At 40.0% G+C, this 21,193-nt stretch overlaps 1 protein-coding gene across 10 annotated transcripts in view; it reads right to left on the bottom strand.

The window, feature by feature from the left end:
• LOC100516455 (uncharacterized) overlaps positions 1 to 21,193 on the bottom strand; it is a 136,574-nt gene that overhangs the window by 53,357 nt on the left and 62,024 nt on the right. Inside the window, exon 4 of one of the 10 annotated variants that reach the window (XR_014815577.1) lies at positions 13,330 to 13,470. The exons of the other annotated variants lie outside the window; for them this stretch is intronic. The gene's annotated coding sequence lies outside the window, so the exon portion shown is untranslated. Of the gene's footprint in view, positions 1 to 13,329; positions 13,471 to 21,193 lie in introns of those variants that run through there. 10 annotated transcript variants of the gene reach the window in all.

Raw genomic sequence — 21,193 nt, forward strand, 5'->3', positions numbered from 1 at the left:
GGTTCCTGTTCACGGAACTCAGGCAGGTTCACCTTCTCTGTAAAGTCCTGCCCTGTGTCCTGGCCTTGCAGAGCGACCTCCAGCTCTGATCTCTGTCACTGAAACAGACATTAATTAATTATTCCTTAGTGGATGCCTCTTGCTCCGGGCCCCCCACCTTCCCCAGACTGTGGGCCATTCAGGCAAGGATCATCTTAGAGTGTCCCCTATCCCTACCTCAGCCAGGGCTGAGCCCACACTCAGGACCCCACCAAGTAATGCTTATGGGGGTTTATCCAGGAGACATAAATGGCAATATCTTTTTCTCCTGATGTTTTATAATATCTTTATTGAGAAAATAGATGGCACCTACATTGAGTCTCTCCATAGTATGTGTTTGTGTGTGTGTGCACGTGCAATTACACACACATATGTAAACCTTGTTGGCCTATGAAATCTAGAACTTGGATCTGCAGCTCTAGGGGGAGGGTCCTAAGTCTGGGATTTAAGAATCATTTGGGGCAATAAGAAACAGATTCCTGGGGGAACTGTGACTCAGTGCGTTATGAACCTGACTAGTATCCATGAGGATGTGGGTTTGATCCTTGGCCTTGCTCAGTGGGTTAAGGATCTAGCATTGCCATGAGCTGTGGTATAGGTCACAGACACAGCTCAGATCCCAAGTTGCTGTGGCTGTAGTGAAGGCCCACAGCTGCAGCTCTGATTCAACCCCTAGCCTGGGAACTACCATATGCTGCAGGTGTAGCCCTAAAAGCAAAAAAAGAAAAAAAAAAAAGATCCCTGGGTCTCATTCCAGGACTAAGGAACTAGAAAATGAGGGTCCAGGGAATCTGTTTTCTTTAAAAAAAGACATGCAGATTATTCTGTGTTTTTTTTGTTGTTGTTTTTTTCCTTTTTTTTTTCCCTTTGCTTTTTAGGGCTGCACCCGCGGCAAATGGAGGTTCCCAGGCTAGGGGTCTAATTGGAGCTGTTGCTGCTGGCCTACAGCAGAGCCATAGCAAGGCCAGATCCGAGCCACGTCTGTGACCTACACCACAGCTCACAGCAACACCGGATCCTTAACCCACTGAGCAAAGCCAGGGATCAAACCGGCAACCTCATGGTTCCGAGTCGGATTAGTTTCTCCTGGGCCATGATGGGAACTCCAGCATGCAGATTATTCTGATAATAGATGGCATTTAAATTATGGCTCAAACAATTAGGAGAGTTTGGAGGATGACGTAGGAGGGAAGTGTTGGCAGAAAGAGGCCTTCAGAGCAAATATGTGATCAGAGGGGAGGGGTGGAGAAGCAAGCTTTTGGAGTGGCAGGTGTCTCACAGGGATTAGATGGTCCATTTGGGGACAGAAGAGGCACTGGTCGAAAGGTAAGGTGGTGGTTAAATCGTGACAAATTGAATATTTTACTGAGAAGAGTAGAACTTCGAGGGGGGATGGGACAAGAAAAGGAAACTTACTGAAATCCTTACATGCAACAATCATTATCTTTGGGCAGAACAAATAATGTCCCGTGTATTATTTTGAATGGATGTGGATCGTGTTTGGATTAACAAATTATAACTTAATATATATAGAAGATTTCCTGAATTATAAGCATTTCTATGATGTGGGAGGCTATGAATTCTTTAAAAAATTTTAAATTATAATTGATTTACAATGTTCTGTCAATTTATGCTACACAGCAAAGTGATCCAGTTATATATACATTCTTTTTCTCACATAACCCTCCATCATGTTCCATCACAAGTTATTAGATATAGTTCCCTGTGCCATATAGCAAGATCTCATGGCTTATCTATTCCAAATGATGCCACAGTTTGCATCTACTAACCCAGGCCATCCGACTCCCTCCCCTTCCCCCTTTGCAACCACAAGTCTGTTCTCTATGTCCATGAATTTGTTTCTTTTCTGTAGATAGGTTCATTTGTGTCATACATTAGATTCCACGTGTACGTGATATATGGTATTTGTCTCTTTTGGATTTCACTTAGTATGAGACTCTCTAGTTCCATCCATGTTGCTGCAAATGGCATTATTTTATTCTTTTTAATGGCCAAGTAGTATTCCATTGTGTATATGTACCATATCTTCTTAATCCACTCAACTATCGATGGACATTTAAATTTTTTTCCATGTCTTGGCTATTGTGAATACTGCTGCAATGAACATAATGGTGCATGTATCTTTTTCAAAGAAAGTTTTGTCTGGATATATGCCCAGCAGTGGGATTGCTGGATCACATGGTAGTTCTATCTTTAGTTTTCTGAGTTACCTCCATACTGTTTTCCATAATGGCTGTACCATTTTACATTCCCATCAACAGCATAGGAAGGTTCCCTTTTCTCCACACCCTCTCCAGCACTTGTTATTTGTAGACTTATTAATGACAGCCATTCTGACCAGTGTGATGTGGCACTTCATCATAGCTCTGATTTGCATGTCTCTAATGATCAGTGATGTTGAGCATTTTTTCATGTGCCTCTTGGCCATTTGTATGTCTCCTTTAGAGAAATGTCTATTCAGGTCCTCTGCCTTTTTTTTTTTTTTTTTTTTTTTTTGGTTTCTAGTACCATTCTTTAGTGATTTATTTTTATTTTTTTAAATTGTTATTTCCTGGATTTCCTGTCATGGCTCAGTGGTTAATGAATCTGACTAGGAACCATGAGGCTGTGGGTTCCATCCCTGGCCTCGCTCAGTGGGTTAAGGATCTGGCATTGCCATGAGCTGAGGTACAGGTGGCAGACTCGGCTTGGATTCATGTTGCTGTGGCTCTGGCATAGGCCAGCAGCTATAGCTCTGATTAGACCCCTAGCCTGGGAACCTCCATATGCCGTGGGAAGCGGCCCTACAAAAGGCAAAAAGACACACACACACACAAAAAAAATTGTTATTTCCCCAATACAATTATTTTTTCTACTGTATAGCATGGTGACCCAGTTACACATACATGTATACATTCTGTTTTCTCACATTATCATGCCTCTGCCAATTTTTCAATTGGGTTGGTTTTTTTGCTGTTGAGTTGTATGAGTAGTTTGTATATTTTGGAGATTAAGTCCTTGTTGGCTGCATCATTTGAAACTATCTTCTCTCATTCCATAGGCTGTCTTTTTTTTTTTTTTTTATGGTTTCCATTGCTCTGCAAAAGCTTGTTGGTTTGATTAGGTCCCATTGGTTTGTTTTTGTTTTTATTTCTATTGCTTTGGGAGGCTGACCTAAGAAAACATTTGTACAGTTGGTGTCAGAGAATGTTCTGCCCACGTTCTCTTCTAGGAGTCTTATAGTGTCTTGTCTTATGTTTAAGTCTTTAAGCCATTTTGAGTTTATTTTTGTGCATGGTGTGAGGGCGTGTTCTAGTTTCATTAATTTACATGCAGATGTCCAGTTTTCCCAGCACCACTGGCTAAAGAGAATATCTTTTTTCATTTTATATTCTTGCCTGCTTTGCCAAAGATTAATTGACCATAGGTGTCTGAGTTTATTTCTGGGCTCTCTATTCTGTTCCATTGGTCTGTATGTCTGTTTTGGTACCAGTACCACACTGTCTTGATTACTGTGGCTTTGTAATATTGCCTGAAGTCTGGGAGAGTTATGCCTCCTGATTGGTGTTTGTTTCTCAGGATTGCTTTAGCAATTCTGGGTCTTTTATGGTTCCATGTAAATGTTGGGGTTGGTTGTTATAGTTCTGTGAAAAAATGTCATGGGTAATTTGATAGGGATTGCAGTGAATCTGTAGATTGCTTTGGGTAGTATGGTCATTTTAACAATATTAATTCTTCCAATCCAGGAGCATGGAATATCTTTCCATTTCTTTGAATCCTCTTTAATTTCCTTGATTAATGTTTTATAGTTCTCATGAATCCTTTTAACTAAAAGATTGAGAAAGGCTTGTGGATGCAGGGTGATCCCCTGGAGATTTGTTTTGGTGCTATCATTTTATTAATTTTCTATTGAAATATATCTTACATACAAACATGTGTACAACATGTTAATTTGATATGTTTTTACATTGTAATATTACTGCCATCATAAGCAAAAATTTGCACCTCTATCATGCTACAAAATTATCCTTTCTTTTGGTGGCTGGAATAATTAAGTTCTAGTCTCTTAGCAAATTTGATGATTATAATACAAATCTCTAGGACTTATTTACCACTTGCTGCAAATTTGTACCTTTCAACAACATCTGTCATATCTCCTCACCCCCATCTCCTGGTAACAACCATTTTACTGTTTTACAAATTGATTTTTTTTAGATTCCACATGTGATATCATAGAGTGTTGTCTTTCTCAGTCTAACTTATCTCATTTGGCATAATGTGCTCAAGGCCCATTCAGGTTGTTGCAAATGGCAGGATGTTCTTTTTTCTCAAGATGATAGTATTATGTTATAGATATATGTTATAGATGTATATTTATAAAATCTCCCTTATCTTCTCTACCCAACATACACTGATTGGCATTTAGGTTGTTATCTCAACTATTGTAAATAACACAGCTATGAACATGGGGATGCAGACATATCTTTGAATAACAAAAGCAATCCTAGGGAAAAAGAACAAAACTGGAAGTATTGTACTTCTTGATTTCAAACTACTCTGCAAAGCTATAATAGTAAAAACAGTAGGGTATTAACATAAAACTAGACACAGAGACTAATGAGACAGAATAGAGAGCCCAGAATTAAACTTCCACATATATGGTCAGCTAATATTCAACAAGGGAACCAAGAATATCCAGCAGGGAAATGATACTCTCTTCAACAAATAGTGTTGGAGAAACTGGGTAACCACTTGCAGAACACTGAAACTGGACACCTATCTTACGCCACTCACAAAAAGTAATTCTAAATAGATCAAAAATCTAAACATAAGACCTGATACCTTAAAATTCCTAAAAGAAAACATAGGGAAGAGGCTCCTTGACACTGGTCTTGACAACGATTTTTTGGATATGACACCAAAAGCACAGACAAGAAAAGCATAAAACAACAAATGGGACATTAAAATTAAAAAGCTTCTGCACAGCAGAAACAATGAACAATGTAAAAAGGCAATCCTGAGGGTTTTGAGCAGAGGAATAATGGGTGCTCAGTGCAAACTGAGGAAGGGAACTGTTGTAGGTGGAGACACTGGCGAGGAGGCTACTCAAATAGCTCAGGATGAGGTAATAAGGACCTGCAGAGAGGTGAACAGCCATGGGGTTGATGTCAACACCGTATTTTGTAGTCTGGTTATAGGTCAGATACTCTCTGATTTTCTTTTTTACATACTTGTCCAGGCCCCCATGTCTGCACTGAGCTGTATGCCCTGGAGGCAGGTGATGTGCCCTCTGCTTCCCTCTGTGCAGAAACCCAACAGACCTGGTAATGAGGTATCTGATTTGTCTTGCTGATGATGATCTTCCCACATAAACCTCTGGCTTAAAAAGAGCCCTCTGAAATAAGGGATCTCTTTCTCTGGATCAGATTGTAATCCTGAGTGAATGATAATAGGAAAAAAAAAAATGGGCCAAATAACAGCCTACTAATAACTCAGAAAGATCAGATTTAAAGAAGTGGCAAGCCTTTAATCCCAGGTGATCTTGCTCCCGCTGCGAACCCTGGAGTCCACATCACCATACAGACGAGCCCTGGCTGTTCTGCAGTCACCTGATCCCCAGAAGGGGCAGGGAACATTAGCTCTTCCAGAAATGGGCATAAGGGCTGGCTCTTGGGAGGGTCGGGGGGGCTGGGCACTGTAATTTAAGCCACAGCCTGCCTCCATCTCTTCTGGGAGCAATTGGTGTGATCAAGATAGGTCCAATAGGTGCCTAATCCTATTCTGGCACCAAGGCATCCTGATATTCGCCAAGGCTCTTCTACCCAGAAATCCTGCTTTATAAATAGAGGAACCAGTGTGCAAGACTGCAGCCAGGGACACTGAGGCATGTTGCACGGTGACAGAGTGATGGACTTTACAGGAGGGAGGGACATTCTTGGCACCACATCTGGCCTTCCTATCTTAAGCAGGACTGCATTGTGGGCTAATTTGGCTTCTTTATATCATCTGCATTTCCATTTTACTGGAGGAAAGTAGTACAAAATCTAAACTAAGGACTTGACCGCACCCCAAAGCTCAGAGCTCTTTGGGCAACTGAAATTGTGTGTCCATATATATTAACTGCTCTATGGGTAGCAGTGGTTACAGATGGATGCAGAATATTAACTATGACGTAGTGTAGTAGACATTAATTATTTGTGGTCATCTTACAACTTTTAATCCCTCCTTACATTTTGGTATCTTTCCATATTATGACTCCTCTCTTCCTAAGGTAGAAGCCAGAAGGTTCACAACTGCACACCTCACCAGTTACAGTGCAGTCATGGAATCTATGCTCTGGCAATCAGACACATCCTCATGATACATGTATTCAGAAGTAAGAAATACGAGGAGAGGGTCACTCACGAGCAACCATGCTTCAAGCAGGTGAGGCAGCAGAAGACTCCAGATCTTTTGCAGCAGCAGTGCTGGTTCCTGGCTGTAAAGTGTTATAAAAACAAGTGGCTGACATTGTTCTGGCTGCTTACCTTCTGGGTTTGGCTCTTTCTGTCTCCAGAAGATTAGATGAGGTTCCTAAAATTCTTAAACCATATTTTTTAGCTTAAAGAGCCAGTATAGCTTCTGCTGTTTGCTAGCTGAGATAGTTGGGAGTGATTTTAATGGTTTCTCATTTGGTTGGCGAAAATTTAGTCTCAGCAGGGATCTATGCCAAATGGAAATTGAGATGCTAGACATTGTTAAGGAAAATGCAGAAATTCCAAACTTCAGGAAGAAAAGAAACATTGGAGTGGATTTATCATATGTGACTCACTCAAAAAGCCCCTAGTTAATGTCCTTGAAAGAGCCCAGAACACTCTCCACACCTGCAAAGCTGTCTGAGAAATGTTACTTTCAGATTTTCAGCCCCTATTGTACAAGGAGGATAAAATGAATAGCCACCGTAACAACCAGCATGATTTAGCAGGGCTAAAGCAGCAACTAGAATGATCATTAGCAGTGACTAAGGGATCCCAAGTTCTCAAGGGCTGAAAGAGATGGTCAGTCCATTAGTGTTCTATTTGATCGCTTGAAGAGAAAAAAAAAAAAAATCTTAGGTCTGATGAAAAGAGGTGAGTCTTAGGCAATTACAACAGAGTATCATGGGACCTTACCAAACAACCAGTTCTCACAGTTTGAAACGCAGCAATTCCACAGTTCCCTGGATATCACAGAAATGTGTGTAACTTTCAAGACTAACTATGCAGGTATAATGATTCCTATTATGTCTCCATTTCACTCATCTGTGTGTAGAGGAGAGACTGTTTGAGCAGCCAGCATTTTAAAATATCCTCCTACTCTTTTCCTAATATCCTTTAAGAACCACTATTCTAAGAAGCCAACTAAGGTGCCTGAAGGAATGTGATCTAGATCCTACCAACCAGACCCAGTCTGCTAGGACCTGAATTCAGAAGTGAGTCACTTGAGGAAGTGGCTACATGTGGGGGAATGGAAGACAGGGAAGGAGGGAGGGAGGGAAGGAGAAAGAAAGGAAGAAATAAAGGAAAGGAAAGGAAAAGAAGGAAGGAAAGAAGAAAGAAAGAAGGATGGAAGGAAAGAAAGGAAGAAAGAAAGAGAAAGCAAGAAAGAAAAGAAAGAAAGAGAAAAGAAAGAAAGAAGGAGGGAGGGAGGGAAGAAGGAAGAAAGATGGGTAGGGGTTAGGCAATAGAGAAAGTATGTTCTGGGTTCAGCAGACACTTAGCACAGATTTTCAGGCCATCTACATAAACAGGGTTTGCTGTGAGAACAGACATTCACTGAGACTCTGCAAGGTCCTCCACCAGGACAAAGGGATTCTGGATATAATTCTTTTTTTTTTTTTTTTTTTTTTTTTTGTCTTTTTGCTATTTCTTGGGCCGCTCCCGCGGCATATGGAGGTTCCCAGGCTAGGGGTCTAGTCGGAGCTGCAGCCACCGGCCCACGCCAGAGCCACAGCAACGCAGGATCCGAGCCGCGTCTGCAACCTACACCACAGCCCACAGCAACGCCGGATCGTTAACCCACTGAGCAAGGGCAGGGACCGAACCCGCAACCCCATGGTTCCTAGTCGGATTCGTTAACCACTGCGCCACGACGGGAACTCCCGGATATAATTCTTTTGTCAAATATATGTGTCTTGCAAACACTTTTTCCAAGCCTATGGTTTGCTTATTCATTTTCTAAATGTATCTTCTGTGGAGCAGATGTTCTAATTTTGATGAAATCTAGCTTATCAAATATTTATTTTATGGTTATTTCTTTCTGGGTCTTGTTGAAGAAATCTTGACCTGTCTTTTGGTCACAAAGATATTCTCTTAAGATTTCTTCTACAAATGTTACAGTTTTAGTTTTTATATTTAAGTCTATGATCCATTTTGAATTTATCATATGTAGTATGTGGTATATACATATTAATCATTTTGAATAAATCATATGTGGTATGTACATATTAATCATATGCGGTAGGGATCAATTATTTTCCATATAGATATACAATGGTTCCATTATTTGTTGAAAAGACTTTCCTTTCCCACTGGGTTGGTTTCAGCATCTTTTTGAAAATCAAATAATTGTATAAACATGAGTCTATATCAGGGCTCTCCCTATTGTTTCATTGATCTATTTGTTTAGTCTTATGCCTGTAGCACACAGTCTTGATTATTATAGGTCTAAAATAAGCCTAAGTCAGATAGTTTGTCTTTCAACTTTGTTCCTCTTTTTGAATTTTTATTTTTTAGGTTAACATGTAGTAAAAGCACCTCTTTTATATTGTACATTCTAGTAATTTTAATACCTATATACATTTATGTAATCATCACCACACTCATAATACAGATCAGCTGTACCCATCCCCTCCTCCTAAACCCTGGCAACCACTGCCTTTGTCATTATAGCTTTGTCTTTTCAAAAAGGTCATATAAGGGCAATCATACAGTATGCAAAATTTTGAGACTGGCTTCTTTCCCTCAGTAAAATACCTTTGAGATTCAACAAAGTTGTTGTATGTATCAATATCATTCCTTTTCTTTGTTGGGTAATACTGTATCTTATGGTTGTCCTGCAGTTTGTTTATCCATTCACTCATTGAAGAACATCTGGGTTGTTTCCATTTTGTTGGTAATTATAAATAGAGCTGTTACAAACATTCTTGAGCAGGTCTCAGTATAAACCCATTTTCATTTTCTAAGTGTTGTTTGCTGACATGAGTGTAAGGTGGTGCTGATAGATTTTTTGTGTGTGGGGGGGGGGGTTTGACTGGATATAATGGTCCTTAACTTAAAGTATTCTGTCTTGCAAGGCTACCCCTTTCCTGGTCCTCTGGCCTGAGAGAGTAAGCTTTTTAAAATAAGCATTAACTGGCATTTCCAGGTTGCTGGCTTCTTTAGTTTCAAGTCCAGAACACACAAGGCAAAACAAAACAATTAGGAGCTCATTCCTCTGGTCCCAAGGTTTCTATGGTTTGATTTCTTTTCTCCACCTTTAAGAATCTCTCGCAGCATATGGAAGTTCCTGGGCCAGGGACTGAATATGAGCCACAGCTGTGGCAATGCCAGATCCTTAACCCATTGCACTGGGCCGGGGGGACTGAACCCATGCCTCCAGCAGCAACACAAGCCACAATGCTGGATCCTTAATCTGCTATGCTACGGGAACTCCCTTCTTGTGATTGTCTTATATGTAATGTCCAGGGGTTTTAGTTGTACTTAGCAGGAGTAATAGGGGAAAATATATCTACTCCGTCTTCTCAGAGAAGAAAACTTTACTTGCTTTTATACTTTGTTGTGGCCCCATGGTATAAGGAAATGCCAGATTCACATACATAGGCATAACAGATGAAAAAGGTAAAGGTTCTAAAAGCATAAATTTTAATCTCAAATTTTTTTGTGTGCTTAATTGCTTTTTCCTCCCTCAAATTAACTTAAAAAAATTCTTTCCTAAAAACACCTGAGTAGGCATTTGATTTATCCTAGAATACAGACCATGTTTAAATAAGTGAGAATGATGTTTTTCTGCTCTTACTGCTTTCTCTGACACTCCTGACCCTTTTTTTCTGTGTCTCTCTCCCAACACCCTCCAATCCCAAGTTACATCTTATTCTCAAAAAAGGTAATTTTATATATTTCAGAAACAATAATCAACAAGAACTTCTGAAACCTTTGCTTAGGTTTAATATTCAGCAGAAACCCATACAATCATGTTGCAAAGTCATTTATGCATTTCTGTAACTGGTTACTATATGTTGTTTGATCTGACTCCTTAGAAACTAAGATTTACAAAGACTTAATATATATTATATTCAACATATATTCATTTGATAAAAATGATATACTTTGGAGTTCCTGTTATGGTGCAGCAGAATTGGTGGTGTCTCTGCAGTGCCAGGGCATAGTTTTGATATCCCACCCAGCACAGTGGAATGGAGGATCTGGCATTGCCACAGGTGCAGTGTAGGTCACAACTGTGACTCAAATCTGATCCTTGGCCTGGGAACTCCATATGCTGTGGAGCAGCCAAAAAGAGAAAAAAAATGATATATTTTGCCTTGCATTTATAAAGATGATACCAATGATGGTAAATACAATTTAGGAAACATTTATTAAGTACTTATATGTCAGGCATTGAGGATACAAACACATATTGAATTCAAGAGAAGCAGAATTGTCTCTGTTTGCAGAAAACATGGTATTATACACAGAAAACCCTATGGACTCCACCAAAAAACTGCCAGAACTAATAAATTCAATAAAGGTGCAGAATAAATATCAATATACAAAAAACAGTTGCATTTCTATATGCTAACATGAACTATCAGAAAGTATGAAAGAAATCTCATAATTGCATCAAAAAGATTAATCTTTTTAATCTTTTTAATCTTTTTTTAAAATAACTAAGAAGAACTTTAACCAATGAAATGAAAGATCTGCACAATGAAAACTAACACACTGATGAAAGAAAGTGAAGACACAAATCAGTGGAACGATATCCCATGTTTATGGATAGGAAGAACTAATATTGTTAAAATGTCCATAGTACCCAAAGCAATCTACAGATTCAATGCAATCCCTATCAAAACAATGGCTTTTTTTTTCCACAGAAATAGAACAAACAACCCTAAAATTCATATGGAATCACAAAAGAACCCCTGAATAGCCAAAGAAATCTTGAGAAAGAAGAACAAGGCTGGAGGAATCACAATTCCTGATTTCAAACTATACTCCAAGCCTGTAGTAATCAAAAAAGTATTGAACCAGAAATAAAAACAGACACATAGATCAATGGCACAGAATAGAGAACTCAAACTCATGCATACATGGATATATGGTCAATTAATTTTTGAGAAAGTAGCCTCTAATATACAATAGGGAAATGATAGCCTCTTCAATAAATGGTATTAGGAAAACTAGACAACCACACGCAAAAGAATAAAACTGGATCCCTGTCTTACACTATACACAAAAATAAACTTAAAAGAAATTCAAGACTTAAATGTAAGACCTGAAACCATAAGACTCCTAGAAGAAAACATAGGGGATAAGTTTCCACACATTAGTCTTGACAAAGATTTTTTTATTTGATACCAAAAGCAAAAACAACAACAATAAAAAGCAGAAATTAAAAAAAAAGAGTATATCAAACTAAAAACCTTCTGCTCAGCTAAGGAAACCATGAACAAAATGAAAAACACAACCTATGGAATGAAAACACTTGCAAACATATATCTGATAAGGGGTTAGTAGCCAAAATATACAGAATTCAAACAACTCAGTAGCAAAAATGCAAACAATCTGTTAAAAAGTGGGCAGAGAATCTAAACAGACATTTTCCCAAAGAATACATACAGGTACATGAAACGGTGCTCAGCATCACTAGTCATCAGGGAAGAGCAAATAAAAACCATAAAGAGGTATCACCTCACACCTGTTCAAGCGGCTGTCATCAGAAAGACAAGAGATACGTGTTGGGGAGGATGTGGAGAAAAGGCAACCCTTGTGTGTGCTTGGTGGGAATGTAAATTGTTTCATTCATTACGGAAAACAGTATGGAAGTTTCTGAAACAGTAAAAAGTAGGACTACTTTATGATATAGGAATCCTATTTTTTGAGATATATCTCAAAAGAAATTAAAACAGGATATCAAAGATATATCTGTCCTCCCATGTTCACTGCAGCATTATTTCATTAGCCAAGATATGGAAATAAACTAAGTCCCTGTCAATAGATAAAGAAGTTATGGTATATACGCACACCCTGGACTATTACTCAGCCATATGAAAGAAGGAAATCTTGCCATTTGCAACAACATGGATGGACCCTGAGGGCAATATGTGAAACAAGCCAGACAGAGAAAGACAAATACTATATGGTATTCCTTAAATGTGGACTTAAAAAAAACCCCAAACTCATAGAAACAAAGAGTAGAAAAGTGGTTGTCAGGAGCTGAGGGGTGGGGAAAATAGAAAGAGGTTAGTGAAAGGGTACAAACTTGTAGCTCTAAGATGAATAGGGTCTGAATACCTAATGTAAAACATGTTGACTAGAATTGATAACACTGTATTATGTAATTGAACTCACTGAAAGAGTAGAACTTAAGTGTTCTCTCTCTTTCTCTGTCTCTCTCTCTCTCTCACATACACACACACACGAAATATATGAGGTAATGGAAGTGTTATCCAGATGATATGAATCCTTTCACAATGTATATGTGTATCAAAAAACCATCATGTACATTTTAAACACCTTACAATTTTTTTTTTTTTGGACCACACACAAGGCATTTGGAGGTTCCCAGGTCGAATGAGAGCTATAGCTGCCAGCCTACACCACAGCCACAGCAATGCGGGATCCAAGCCATGTTTGTGACCTACACCACTGCTCGCCAGCTCACAGCAATGCTGGATCCTTAACCCACTGAGTAAGGCCAGGGATTGAACCTTCATCCTCATGAATCCTAGTCAGGTTCATTAACCGCTGAGCCATGAAGGGAACTCCTAAATATCTTACAATTTTAATAGTCGATTATAACTCAAAACTGAAGAAAAAAAAATAGAAGCAGGGGATATGGGGAAGATGGCAGCGGTGGTAATTTGAGTATCTTCTAATCTGCCCCCCCAAAGTAAACAACCTATAGAACACAAGCTAAAAACCCACGGACAGATGGAAGACAATATAACAAGTAATATATGGGTCACTTTGCTGCACAGCAGAAATTGGCACAACATTGTAAATCAACCACAATTTTAAAATTTAAAAAACGAAAAACATGGACAACACTTACTTTAAAACTAAGCATACATCATTCAACAAACCACACTAATATAAGTAGATGGAGATAAGCCATTTGTAGCTATAAGACACAGGTGGTATCATCATTTGTATGGGAGTGAACAGAGAATCAGCACAGGGGCATCTGGTGATCCTGAAAAGAGGAGAACTCCAATCACCAACAGGTACACACTGGAAATTCCATCAGATTTATCTGCGAGTAGCAGCCCAAGCTAGGAGACGATTGTGCTGCACACTTCAATTCTTAAGTGAATTCAAAAGGCCTATGGTACGGAGAAGAATATCCTCCAAAGGTGCCTGTGTTCTAATGCTCAGAATGTATGCATTTGTTACCTTACATTTTATGACTTTACAAAAGGGGCTTTGCAGACAAAGAGCATAGATTCTGAGATAGAGAGACTATCCTGGATTATCCAGATGGGCCCAAAGTAACAGCACGAGTTCTTGAAAGTGGAGGACTTTCCTGGCTGGATGAGAGATACAGTGATGGATTAGAGATGTGACAGGAGAAGGACGGAACCACTCTGCTAGTGCTGAGGATGGAGGAAGAGGGCTGTGAGCCAAGGAATGCAGGCGACCTGTAGGAGCTGAAAAGGCAATGACACTGATCCTCCTCTAGAGTGTCCAGAAAGAGTGCAGTTCTGCTGTCACCTTGGTTTTAACTCAGTCAGACCTGTGTGGGACTTCTGACCTAGAGAACCTCAAGATAAATACATTGATATAATTTAAGTCATTAAATTGTGATGTGATCATTTGTTAGGGTGGCAACCGAAAACTAAATTAGTGTTTGTGGAAAGCTCCGAAGGTGCTGGAGTAACCCAGACTCTATGAACTCTCGAAACCAACAAACCGATTCTCCCTTCCAGGATGAAGTTCCTTACTGAGGAGAACATGATAGAGAAGGATCAAAATTGAGCAGAGCAGAGATAATAGGAACAAAGGAAAAAAGAAGACCTCAAAAAAAATGGGAAGTGTAGAAAATTAAACAGAGCGCGGAGAGGACAAGGCAATTAAAACCATTTTAATACAGAATAGTAAAATACAGAATCTAAAAATACAGAAGAGGAGGAGCTCTCGTTGTATCTCAGCAGGTTACAAACCCAACTAGTATCCATGAGGATGTGGGTTTGATCCCTGGCCTCGCTCGGTGGGTTAAAGATTTGGCATTGCTGTGAGGTGTAAGTCACAGGTGCGGCTCGGATCTGGGGTGGCTGTGGCTGTGGCTGTGGTGTAGGCTGGTAGCTGCAGCTCAGATTCGATCCCTAGCCTGGAAACTTCCATATGCCGAAAGTGTGGCCATAAAAAGCAAATACATATATGGAAATTATAGAGTGATGAAACCAGAAAAGGCATCTTGATCTTCTCATCCACTCTAATATTAGAGGAAAAATTATTTCACTTAAAAATACAGAAGCGAATAGGAACATGGACAAACCCCACACAGAAGTATTTGAAGAAAAAAGAAAGTCAGGAATGCAGAGATATCCCTGCAGTCGCTGAGAGATGCAAGAAAGACACCCCACTAGGCAGATACAAAATCCAACCTAATATTCCAAAGGGAGATAAGAAATTAAGAAAAGGACAGACTTTGTTAAAGAACAACTGAAACCTAACTAAAAAAAGTTAGAAACAAAGTGGCTTAGAGAAAGAGAGATACGAAAAGAAGTTGAAAGAACAGAATTAGCAGAATTAGCAATTTTCTGAAATGAAAAATCATTTCAGAAATGAAGACTAAACTGTAAAGAATAAGAACAAATAAACTGAACAGGTAATTCATAAAATGAGATTGAAAGGTTTCAAAAAGAACTGAGAAACATAAAAGACAGGTCAAAAGCCAAAATGCAAGTAATAGAAATCTCTGAATAAGAAAACTAAAACAATGCAACAGAACAAATGCTAAAATCTCTAATTTAAGAAAGTGTTCCTGAAATGAAAAGATTTAAAACTACGCATTGAAAGCATGCTATCTACCTAAGAAAACTTAGAATAAGCAACATTGATACTATTGGATTTTAAATTTTAAAATTAAAAATTAAAAAAATCAAGTTATAGAAGTTCCCTGATGGCTCAGCAGGTTAAGGATCGGCATTGTCATGGCTGTGGCTTGGGTCACTGCTGTGGCTTGGGTTCCATTCCTGGCCTGGGAATTTTTGTAGGCCATGGGCGCAGGCAAAAAAAAAAAATTTTTTAATAAAAAATTAAGTTACATATAAGGGTAAGAGAAACAGTTTGTCATGAGAATATTTTTTTGGCCACACCCATGGCAAGCAGAAGTTCCTGGGCCAGGGATCAAACCCATGCCACAAGCAGAGACCCAAGCTGCTACAGTGACAGCACCAGAGCCTTAACCTACCGTACCACAAAAGAACTCTGTCATTAGAATTTTTGACAGTGGCTCTTTACATCTGAAGACAAAGGAGTAACATATTTACGATATTCAAGGAAAGAAAATGTGAGTCAAGGATTTCATGTCCAGTCAATTATACTTTTAAACATAAAGCCTTCAGATAAACTGTCATCAACATGCAAGAACTCAGGGAATTTTTCTGTGACCTTCCTGAGGAACCTACAAATGAACTTTGGGAAAAAAAAGACTAGAGAAGCACAAGACATGTATTCTATGAGACAACAAAATCTCCAGGTTCCTGTTCTCCTTTTAGCAGATGCCCTGAGGGGGGAAACTGTTGGTGAATGTCTGATTCATACCAATGTGTTGCCTTCTCTTGGAAATGTGGCTCCTTGAGTTACAGTCGACTTTGTTTTTTCTGGGGCCATAAAATAGCTTTGTTCTTTTAAAATTTAATTTTCATAGTTGCTTTTGGTGAAATAGTTGCTCGGATTTGACCATACGTCCTTACAGCTGGACAAAACAGAATAGTCTGAATTTGGGTTGCAAAGTTAGCAGATGAATTGTGACACATTTTTTCTTTTTTTTTTTTAATAATTTTTTTCATTTTCCCACTGTACAGCAAGGGGCTCAGGTTATCCTTACATGTATACATTACAATTACATTTTTTCCCCCACCCTTTCTTCTGTTGCAACATATCTAGACAAAGTTCTCAATGCTATTCAGCAGGATCTCCTTGTAAATCTATTCTAAGTTGTGTCTGATAAGCCCAAGCTCCCGATCCCTCCCACTCCCTCCCCCTCCCATCAGGCAGCCACAAGTCTCTTCTCCAAGTCCATGATTTTCTTTTCTGAGGAGATGTTCATTTGTGCTGGATATTAGATTCCAGTTATAAGTGATATCATATGGTATTTGTCTTTGTCTTTCTGGCTCATTTTTTCTTAAGAGTCATTTCCAGAGTTCCCGTCATGGCCCAGTGGTTAACGAATCCGACTGGGAACCATGAGGTTGGGGGTTCGATCCCTGGCCTTGCTCAGTGGGTTAAGGATCTCGTGTTGCCATGAGCTGTGGTGTAGGTCGCAGACACGGCTCAGATCTGGCATCGCTGTGGCTCTGGCGTAGGCCAGTGGCTACAGCTCCAATTAGACCCCTAGCCTGGGAACCCCCACATGCAACGGTGCAGCCCTGCAAAAGAAAGAAAGACAAAAAGAGTGTCATTTCCTAGCACTGCCCACTAAAAGGGCCAAGAAACAGTGACCAACTTAGTTTTAACAGGGACCCTAGTGCTTAGATTGTAACTTCTAAGTATTATTTCCTGCTAAAAGGAACCAGTGCTTCTTGGAGATGTGGTTTGCCCAGGCATATGGCATTATATATACAAGATGAGCCTGGGATATTTTGTCATACCAGAAAACCAGAATGCTGGCAAATGTTTATTACGTCAAAAGGACTCTGGAACCACCCTGAAAAAGCTCCCACTAATCATAAATGGCACAATCTGGCCAATGAACTGAAACATATCATATATGTTAAAATCTATGAATTCATAATGACATAAACAAATTAAAAATTTTGATGCATTTGGAGGATGTTTGTGAACAAAATTACTATTTGGAAAACTGGCAAATAAAGTAACAAGCATTTATCTTTCCTTTCCTATAATAACTGTGCCTCAAATTGATCCGAGAGTCAACTGGGGGAGGTTCTTTTCACAGAATTATAAAGGCCAATAAGGAAGGAATGATAAAATTAGAAAGAACCTTATTGCATATCGTCTGGTATGACAATAATTACCAATGGCTCCTAACATCGCAAAGAGACAAACAGACATTGTACATCTCATGAAGGAAGGCTATGCCTTCAATGAAACAGTCTGGTAAAAAAAAAAAAAATCAGTTCCCATCGTGGCTCAGTGGTTAACGAATCCGACTAGGAACCATGAGGTTGCAGGTTTGATCCCTGGCCTTGCTCAGTGGGTTAAAGATCCGACGTTGCCGTGAGCTGTGGTGTAGGTTGCAGACGCGGCTCGGATCCCGAGTTGCCGTGGCTCTGGTGTAGGCCGGCGGCTACAGTTCCAATTCAACCCCTAGCCTGGGAACCTCCATATGCCGCGGGAGCAGCCCTAATGGCAAAAAGACCAAAAAAAAAAAAAAAAGAAAAAAAAATCAAATGTAAGTTTGATCAAGCCTCTAAGATCTAACTACCAATTTACCAGGAATACAATTTACAAGAGAAAGAGAAATAGCAAATAATGCCATGTGATTTGTTTCTTTTAAACAACAGCAGCAACAGAAATTGCAAAGTTACAAAAAAATAGACAGGCACCTATTGGTTAAATGAGATTTTTAAAGATATATGAACCATAGCTGGATCTTAATTCAAGTAAATCAACTGAAAAAATAAACCAGCAACCATCAAAACAACAAAAAGTTATTAACACTATGTGGAAACTGATAGGACATGTAATGATATTAAGGAATTATATTGAATTTTTTGGTGTGGTAATACGGATGAAATTATGCACCTGGGCTTTGCTTCAAAATAATCCTGAGAGAGGTGGTAAGGAAGCAGGAGGGTTATATATGAAACAAGATTGGTCATGAGTTGGTAATTGCTGAAGTCCAGTGATGACTGCATGGGAGTTCATTATACTTGTGTAAATCTTTGAAATTTTCTATCATAAAATGATAAAAATAGGAATTCTCTTCTGGCTCAGTGGTTTAGGATCAGGCATTGTCACTGCAGTGGCTCAGGTCACTGCTCTGGCATGGGTTTGATCCCTGGTCTGGGAACTTCCACATATCATGGGCGTGGCCAAAAAAAAAAAAAGATTAAAAAGCTAGAATACAATTTCTTTCAGAGTCTATACTCTAAATGGGAAGATAAATATATAAGTAAATGCCTTTAATGCAATAAAATATCTGCTATAACAGAGACGTGCGTGAGAAAGCTTTGGAAAAACTGAGGAGGCAAAAAAGAAAGTGTGGGAGGTGGGGGGGGGATGTACAGCTTACGAGTGCCATGATGTACCTGGCACTTTCTATACGTTAAATATGCCAAAGATACTGAAATTTGTGCATATATATTTAACACTATAAATCATTTAAAAATATGTTGATATGAGGTATTTTAGCTGCACTTCTATTGATGACAAAATGAATTGAAGCTCAGAGAAGGTAAATCACTAAATAACGGTCATAAGAATATGTGCCAGGCACTTCCCATATATTATTGCATTTAATCATTAATATAATCCCACAAGGAAAGGGTTATTATCCCTATTTCACAGATGAGAAGGTGAAATTATAGAGGTAAAGTAACTTGCTAAATCTTTCACGTTGCTTGTAAATGAAAGGACCAGGATGGCAACCTGAGATTCTCTCATGCTGAGGCTCAATACTTTCCAAGAATTGTGCTAAAGCAGGATGAGAAACAGCAAGCAGGGGGTTCTTTACATAGAAATGTTATATAAACTGGGCTTCAAAATTTCAGTAAGATTTAGTCAACCAGAGGGTGAGGGGGCAGTCAGTTTAGGGAATACATAGCACAAAAAAAAAAAAAAAAAAAGAAAAAAAGAAAAGAAAAGAAAAAGAAAAAGAAAAAAAACAAACCCCCAAACCAAAAATCAAACAAACAAAAAAAGCATGTCAACAAGAGATCAAGCCATAACAACACTTGGGACATTTAGGGAACTGGAAGAAGAACTGAAGAGCTAGATCCTAGGCTGCAGAGAAGGGAGTACTAGGGAATAAAGCCAGTAACGTGTGCTGGGATTAGATTTGGCAGGTGTTTGAAAAACAAGATCCTTGCCTGTAAGAATTGGGCAATGGTTGGTGGCCATGCAGCAGCTCACTCTGGAAGCAGAGGGGAGGGTGTTCCAGAAGAAAGAGAGGCCAGTAAAAGGGAGAATGTGGGGGCTCCTATAACCAGTAACTGAAGCAGAAGATGAGAATGGTTCCAACTGCTCTCCTGGGACACCTCTGCTTGGCCTGAGTGGACTTGGGGGCTTCTAAGAAATGAGGTTAGGCCTCACCTGCTTACCCCCCGCCCCAAGTTCTTAACTCTATGTCCCCACATGCACAAGACTCTTTCCCCTCAGGAAAATCACCCAGAGGAAGTGGCAGGAGGTTTGGGGAAAGAAGAGGAACTACTGAAGAGAATGGCGGAAGGACCTGACAGCTGTCTGTGGGACTGGCGTGGAGACTCTGGGAAGAAAGCTCAAAGGGAAAAGAGCCCCCAAGACAAACCTGAAGAACCCCAAACACCTGGGGAGACTCTGGGGAAGGGCTGGATTTCCTCACGGCAGGTGCGTGTTCAGATCTGGGAAGAGCAGAGAACTCATGGAAGTGTGCTTCACTGGTATTCACAGACCTGTGAAACTTTGGGACAGGTCACCAGGTCAGGGGCAGTCGGGATCCAAAAGTGGGGAATGGAAGCAGGAAGTGTTTAAACGGTGGAGCCCACAAAGCTGGGTGACCAGATGGATGTTCATGTTGTCCAGTCAGAGCTGAAGATCTCAAACTTCTGCCAACAGCACACACATGAAGTGTGTCCTGGGACCAGGGGTCCTGGATGCCTGTACCCTGGTTGTTTAGGCTTTTTCAGTTGTCTGGTCCCTTTTGAGTCTTGAGTCGGCCTCGTCTCCAGACTCAAGGCCCCTGATGGCTCCTGTTGTAAGTCACTGGATTCTGCCCCTTCGAATGCATCTTCCAAAAGGAAGCATTCTCAGCAATCAAACTGAAGATCAATCTTTTCTGCTCAGGCCAACAGATAGAGTCTAACTAAAACACCAAGGCCTAGGAAAATGCAAAAGAAGGAGGAATTATAAGTCTGATAGATGTGAGTTTAGAAGTGTTTCTGGCTTTTGTTTGTTTTGAAAAAGATTTGAGGAGAAGGCATGGGGAGAGCATTTAGCTATCTTGTGTCACCCAGATGGTAAAGTCACCTTGTTCAACGACCTGTCGTGCTTAGTCTCATCTGAAAAGTAAAGGAGGAAGGGGCTGAGCTTCATATTCCCCAGCAAAACATGGGCCCACGTTCATTCTTTCTGGTCAGATTCAAACCCAGTTAGAGGAGATTGGGCTTGCCAGAAATCAAGTCACTAGCCCTCTTTCAGCCCTTGTCCTGCATGTTTTTTTCTTTTTGTTTTGTTTTATTAGGGCCACACCTGTAGCATATGGAAGTTCCCGGGTCTAAGTGGAGCTGCAACTACCAGCCTATACCACAGCCACAGCCACAGCCACACGAGGTCTGAGCCGCATCTGTGACCTCTGCAGCAGCTTACAGCAATGCCAGATCCTTAGCCCATTGAGCAAGGCTAGAGCTCGAATCCCCACCCTCACAGAGACAAGGTTGGGTCCTCAACCTACTGAGCCACAACTGGAACTCTGTCCTGCATGTTTGATGACTTTGCCTTGCCAGGACGTTACTGTGCCATCTAAAGTCGGGGTGGCTGACGAAGCTCTCTCAGGGGATCAGGCTTCCTCTATGGGTCCCCAAGGCACTGAG

This window comes from Sus scrofa, chromosome 9, assembly GCF_054392235.1.
Source record: "Sus scrofa isolate SSC_HxYL_T2T_F1_AM1 chromosome 9, Sscrofa_HxYL_maternal_Yorkshire_Landrace_v2.0, whole genome shotgun sequence".
Classification (NCBI taxonomy): domain Eukaryota; kingdom Metazoa; phylum Chordata; class Mammalia; order Artiodactyla; family Suidae; genus Sus; species Sus scrofa.